The following is a 7,543-nucleotide window of genomic DNA, read 5'->3' as shown; positions in this document are numbered from 1 at the left end:
TCTCTTCTTTGTCTTCGCAGTCATACATACAGAGCTGTTCTGGACCTGTTACAATGAGCCTTTTTCTACCCAGAGAAGGAGGACAATGTTCTGCTTTCAGTAACCTTGAAATGACCTTGCACTTAACATTTAACATGTTTCTTTTTTTTCCTTTGAATTGACATTGCCATACTTCAGAATACCTCTATATTTAACATTGTACACTGTATCTTACTTTACCTAGTAAGTTTTGCTTATTTTTCAAGATTGAAGCACACCCTAGCAGTTGCGTCCCTGTCTGCCTTATGAATGTAATTGGCAGGGCACCAAGCCAGAGTGATAACATTCTTACGTTTTCTCTTTCGGACGTTCCAGTAACCATTTAGATGCCTTTTATGATTATGTGATTATTATGCCATGTGTTATATCGCACTTTACTTTGCCACTGTGTGCACCCAATTATGATTCGTGCTATGATGGATGTTTGTTTTTGTATCACTGTGCATTTCTCTGCAGATTTAAGTTCAGCTCTGAATCCTTGCCAGCTGGAAGAAAAGTTCCACGCCTTTTGTGTTTTCTATGTTTGTTTATGCCCTGTAATCTTTGTGTTGTCTATCTGTTTGGTTTGTGGGGTACCCCGGGGAAACCAACTATACCATTGGCCATTTTTGGAGATTTTTCTCTCCCTTTTTGCATTTTTGTTTTTTTTCCTATCTAAATTGCCTTTCTAGCTGTTCACGCCCACGCTGTCCTCTGGCGCCAGCGCTCCTTCCTCACCTCCTCTGGATCCCCTATCCAACACCACCAACTCATCCTGGACCTTTTGGATGCTATCCTGCTACCCTCCAAAGTTTCTATCATGCACTGCCGGGCCCACCGTCGCCTCCGTGATTTCATCAGCCGCGGTAATGCCTTGGCTGACCGCTCGACTCGCCAGGCGGCCCTCCAAGGTCCGCCCACACCCCTTCTTCTGTTATCCCTTTCCTCCCCTCAACCTTTCCTTCATTCCCTTTCCCCCAGTACACTGACCCCGAGCGCAAGTGGGCCGCGCAGCAACCTGGCCATTGCACCCTCCCATCCGGATGGATTACTATACCCTCCTCCCACACATCCACCCCCCTCCTGTACGTCCCTCAACTCCTGGCCCTCACTGTTGTCCAACATGCAGACGATTTTTCTCATGCCGGTAACCCAGCCCTCCGCACCCTTCTCCGACAGAATTTCTATATCCCGAATCTCTCTCAACTCATCTCCCATGTTCTGCTCCGCTGTGTCATTTGCCTCCGACACAACCCCTCTTCTGTCAGACCCCCCCGTTCCTGGTCACCAGCCTATCGGTTCACACCCCATGCAAGTCCTCTCTACAGATTTTACCCACTTGCCCCCCTCCCATGGGTTCCGTTACCTCCTGGTTTTCATTGATTCCCACATTGGGTGGCCAGAGGCCTACCCAGTGCGCACAGAGAAAAGTAGGGAAATAGTAAAGGCTTTACTCCATGACATCATCCCTCGCTATGGCCTGCCCCTAGTGATTGGCAGCGATAATGGCCCCGCCTATATATCACAAGTCACACAAGCAGTCTCTCGGGCTCTGCAAATCACCTGGAAATTACATGCGGCCTATCACCCCCAGAGCTCTGGCCAAGTTGAACGCATCAACAGAACTATTAAAACCCTCCTCGGAAAAGCGGCAGAGGAAAGCCGCCTGCCATGGCCCAAACTGATCCCTTCTGTTCTATTTCGCATCCGCTGTACCCCAGGTAAACGCAATCGGTTGTCCCCATTTGAGCTCATGTATGACCGACCCCCGCCGATAGTCAGTCCTGACCCTGAGTCTCTTGAACAGATAGGGAACACTATCACAGACGCAGAGATAAAGCAGCTAGGAAAGACCATTATGAAATTACAGAACTGGGTCATTTCTAGAGCCCCGCTACCAATTACAACCCCTGTCCACCTCTACAAACCTGGGGATCAAGTGTGGCTAAAAGTATGGAAGAAAGAACCGCTGAAACCCCTTTGGACAGGGCCTTTCACTGTCTTACTTGCTTCCCCCACAGCTGTCAAATTGTCCCGCCATGAGTCTTGGATTCACTACAGCCGTGTGAAGCCCGCTGCTGAGTATATTTGTGAAAAAGGGCCTACTGACCTTCAACTGAAAATCACGCGGCTGCCCCACACTCTGGAAGAGTAATCACGCACGTCTAATCCGGAGATCTGACAAGATATTTAATATGAACTCTGTTGTATATTTACTGCTTGTGATTTACGTCTTGCCAACATTGTCCATGTCCCCTACCCCTCCCACGCCTGGGTGTGCCCCTTGTGTGGCACTAGTGGACAATGGGGGCAAAACGGAAAATGTTATTAGATTTCAAACTAATTATGAGTGTAAGGGTCAATTAGTGACCCCTGTATGTATATATAACAAGGTTGAATATTCTATATGTAATAATGGAGATTCACAGATCTGTTTCGACCCCAAAGCAACTAATAGGGATACTTGGATAGAGGTCAGGTCAGTCTGGGATCAGGGCCCCCTGATTCAACAAACCCTGGTCACTAATCCCCATGTCCCGGCCTCAGTCCTCTTTGATGCTTGCCATGCCATGGACCAGAACCCCACCTTCCTTGGACGTTGTGGTGCCCTAGCATGGAGGAGGGAATATATGCACAACGATAAATACATGTGCCTGGCGGGACAGATGCCGTCCCACTGTGAAGGATCTTCCGAACACTACTACCTGTAACTACTGGAAATGTGTATCCTGGGCTACTTGGGGTATGACCCGACTGCCCACCACCCGAGCCATATTATCCAAAGTGGTGACTACCTCTGACTGTGGCCTCCAGAACTGTAACCCACTTAACTTCACTATTCTACAGCCGTTTAAATGGAACCTCGATGATAGCTTCCGGAAAGCTCGCTATCTTGTGGGCCTACAGATATATGGTAAAGGCACGGACCCTGGTACTGTCTTGCACATCAAACTCATTGAGAGACACCGAATCCCTGAACAACACAGCATTGTGTTCCCAGACTTTTATGAACATATGAAACTTGACCAACAAGACTTTGTGCCCTCTGCCACCACCCGCAACCTTTTCATACAGTTCGCTGAAGCCATAGGAGCCACCTTAAATCTGACAAACTGTTATGTCTGCGGGGGCACCCAGCTGGCCTCTGAAAAACTCCATTCTGGCAAAACACTGCATACAGCGCTTCGGACGATCCTTTACCACTCATGTTGGACACCTACAGTGCCAATCCTTATGGACTAAAAACAGCACCTCTCAGCCCAGTTGGACTTATTGGACCGGAGATCCTAAGTTAAAAATACCCAGACGATGGAATACTACTGGCAATGCTACCACATTAAATGTCTACCTCAACTTGCCTGCTTCTGCCCCTTGGGCTGCACCGGAAGGATACTACTGGATTTGTGGGAAAACAGCATACCCCACTCTACCCTCAAATTGGACTGGCACTTGTGTTCTGGGCACTATCAAACCAGCCTTCTTCCTCCTCCCGTTATCCGAAGGAGAACATCTGGCTGTCCCAGTATTCGATCAACGGGCCCGTTCTGAAAGAAGCCTGGAAATTGGTAAATGGGAAGACACTTGGCCCCCGGAGCGCATCATTGCTGTCTACGGTCCTGCTACTTGGGCTGATGATGGTATGTTTGGGTACCGGACCCCAATCTACATGCTTAACTGCCTCATACGACTACAGGCGGTTTTAGAAGTTATCACCAATGAAACAGCTAGGGCCCTGGGAGCCCTGGCCAAAGCGAACACTATGATGTGTACCGCCATCTATCAGAACCGACTGGCCTTAGACTATCTATTGGCCGCTGAAGGAGGGGTATGTGGCAAATTCAATCTCTCCAACTGCTGTCTACAACTGGATGATGAAGGATTTGTGGTTGAAGAGGTCATAGACAAGATTACCAGATTAGCTCACGTTCCTGCCCAGACTTGGAAGGGTTTTTCTGCTGATATGTTTGGACTCAACTCACTGACTGAATGGGCCTCCAAACCGGGACTCTTTAAAGCCCTCACCATAATTTTCCTGGTATCCTCTGTCATCTTTTGTGTCCTTCCTTGCCTGTTACCTTGTTTATTGAAAACCCTTAACCGTACTATTAGGACTACGATTGATAAAAGTACCACCGCCCTAGTCCTGGCCCTCACCCTGTCCCTACCTCTGATACGGATGGCCCTGACCTCCCGTGATCCAGCTAGTCAGCTAGCCTACAGAAGAAAAGTTGGGAATGAAGGATCCCTAGCTAGCTGACATAGCTGGGTCACGGTGTAGATGAAGAAACTCCATTTTAGATCAGTGGGTCATAATTAGTACAAAGAACAACCTGAGACTCCATTTTATTGCTCTGAGAAATCACGTATGCATGCAGGCCTGTTCTATGTATCTGCCTTAGTGCCAGACACGGCCAGGGGGCAACAGGATGTTGCTGTTAGCTAGCTTTGATGTATAGATTGTAGGATGGATTTATGGTTTTGTTTTTCTCTCTGCTCTTACCTTTTGGCCAGAGCTGGTTAGACTGGTTTGGACTGGTTAGGACCCTATATAACCTTTGTGTCCGAAATTCTCGGGGTCTTCTGTTCATGCAGTCAGTTCTGCCCAGAAGTCCAGCATATATGCTTGTTTAATAAAAGCCTTTTTACATCTCTTCAGTCTCTGGCTCAAGTCTCTGCACTACTGACGGAGGTACCTTATCCAAAAGGCACCTTCAGAGACGGTGAAGGGCGAGAAGAAAAGAGACCCTGTTTTGGGGTTGTCTCCTTCCCCGGACGCCTTTAAAAAAAAATGAAGAAGAGGAAAAAAAAAAAAAAAAAGAGCGAGAAGAGGTTGGCTTGATTCCCCCCGCCCGGCTGCGCTTATTTTGGGGGGGAGAGAATACGAAGCCACGCTGGGGAAAATCTCGCAAAGGGCACTCCCAAGGAAGACGGTGACGCTGCCGGTATGGATGGATGGCTGGGAGAACTTTGGGCTCTCCGACTAACGAGACGGACGAGACCTATAGGGGTAGAGAGGCAGGTTCTCCGCTCCGTCTGCAAAGAAAGCGGGGACACCCCTCCTGAAAGGGATCGTATCGGTTGTTAGCCCGGGTTTCTGGAACGGCTACCCCGCAGAGACGAAAAATTTTGACTTCATTTGGGCTTCCAGAGAACCGGCTGCCCCGCTGGCCGCTGGCTGTATTACACCCGACAGGCACCGTCAGCTGGCCAGGCTTTACGTCCGGGCCACCTGCAGCTCTTGATCGCAGGCGGAGACGGAGAGAGAGACAGAGAGTGAGGGGGGTGGGGGTGGGGTTGGGGGGTGGGTAACCCAACCAACCAAACAAACACTAACACCGAACCAGATGAAACACAACGTTAAAGATTTATTCATTTACTTTTCTCAAAATATAATCATGAATCACAGTACCTTAAATCCTCTGTGTCTGACTGTCTCTCTGTGTCTGTCGGTCGGCGGCACCGCACACTACAACCGAACCAGATGAAACACAACGTTAAAGATTTATTCATTTACTTTTCAAATAAAAAATCACGAATCGCAGGACCTTAAATCGAGAGAGAGAGAGAGAGAGAGAGTGTGTGTGTGTGTGTGTGTGTGTGTGTGTGTGTGTGTGTATGTGTGTGTGTGCGCGCGTGTGCGTGTATATGTGTGTGTGTGTCTATTTCGAAATGCCAAAGAGGCAGAGCGAGAAGCCTAAACTCCAAAAGGAGAAACTAAAACACTCGGGCTTACCGCCTGGTACACCCCCCCTCCCCCCCTTTCCCCCACTCCTCCCCCTCCCCCCAGCCGATGCCTCCCCTCTTGACGACATAATTCTCAAGGCACAATGATTTGTCAGGCCAGAAACAACAACAAAAGGCCCTTAGGTATCGGGATAACTTCCCGGTCGCAGCAATATCTTTGTCGTGTGGTAGTTTCGTAACATAATGACAGATCTCCCCTGAGTTCAATGCGGTTAACGAAAGGACTACGGGGTCTGAGTTAGGGGGTGGGGATGGGGGTTAGCCGGCCGCGAGGGGTGGGCGCGTGATGTAATGTCCGACGCGCTAACTAACCCCGCTAGCGCGGCTTGATAAAAGGACCCCTATGCTATGAGAACACTGAAAAAGAAAATGTAATCATTGGTCAAACTTTTTTTTTTTTTTTTTTTGGGGGGGAAGCCTTCAGAAGTTTTCTAGAACGTGTATAATAATAATAATAATAATAATAATAATAATAATTTATTTTTATATACCGCCATACCTAAGAGTTCTAGGCTGTTTACAACAAACAAACAATCAATCAAATCACAGTACAAATAGTTACAATACAAATGCATACATTGGATTTAAAAAAAAAATAAAAAATAACAACAACAACATTAAGTTCTTAACCTGTTAAATAGATATGTTTTTATCTGTTTCCTGAAACTCAAGCTAGGAAGAAGCTTCTAAAACAATGTAGATGTAGATCTAATCAAAAGGGCACAGGTCAAACAAACAAAGCAGGCCCTGCCTGGCCAGCCCTGATTAGGCACCCGGGCCTTTATCAGCCTCTCTCTTTCCTTTTTTAGGCCAAAGAGGCATTTAAAAAAAAACAAACAACAACAACAAACAAACAAACAGTTAAATAACTAACTAACTAACAAACCCCACCCCAAACAAACCAGAAGCCGAAATTCCAAAAAGGAGGAACGGAAACATTCGGGCTTACCGCCTGGTATACCCCAGCCGAGGCCTCCTCTCTTGATGGCATAGTTCTCAACAAACAAGGCACAATGATTTTGTCAGGAGGGGGAAAAAAAACAAAAAAAACCACCACCACCACCACCACCACCAACAACAACAACTAAAGACCCATAGGCCTCGGGTTACTTCCCGGTCACAGCAATATCCTTGTCGTGTAGTTTTTTTCGTAGCAGAACATAATGGCAAATCTCTCAAAGGCACAAAAAGGTAAAAAAAAAAAAAAGTAATAATGCACAGAAATTTAATTAGTCAAACATTTGGAGTGAGTGTGTGTGTGTATGTGAGTGAGTGGGGGGAGGGGATGTTTTCTGTAGTGTGTGTGAGAGAGTGAGTGGGGGGAGGGGAAGTTTTCTGTAATGTGTAGATCTAACAACCAATAACTGCACAGTTCAGTCCAACAGAGCAGGCCCCGCCTGCCTGGCCTTATTAGGCACTCGGGCCTTTAACAGCCTCGGTCCCCTCTTTTCTTTTCTTTTTTTTTTTTAATGCCAAAGAGGCGCCCCACCCCCACCCCCTCCCCACCACCACCACCACCACCACCACCCAAAAAAAAAAACCCAAAACCAAAACAAAACACCCCACAAACACGCACACACAAAACAGCACAACAACTAAATGGAATCCCCCTTGAAGTGACAGTGAATGAAGCGTGTTTGGTATACTATCGAGGATAGGAACCGGGTTCTAGGATGGGATGGGTTGGGGCGGGCGATGTTCTTCCAATTTTAAGAGTTTAAGCGGGTGGTATCTTTCTACCATTAGAGGGAGGAGGTTTTGCATTGCTGCTCTGTGGCGT

The sequence above is a fragment of the Geotrypetes seraphini genome, chromosome 8, assembly GCF_902459505.1.
Source record: "Geotrypetes seraphini chromosome 8, aGeoSer1.1, whole genome shotgun sequence".
In the NCBI taxonomy this organism is placed as follows: domain Eukaryota; kingdom Metazoa; phylum Chordata; class Amphibia; order Gymnophiona; family Dermophiidae; genus Geotrypetes; species Geotrypetes seraphini.
The sequence above is the reverse complement of the archived record's forward strand: the minus strand, read 5'-3'. Positions refer to the sequence as shown.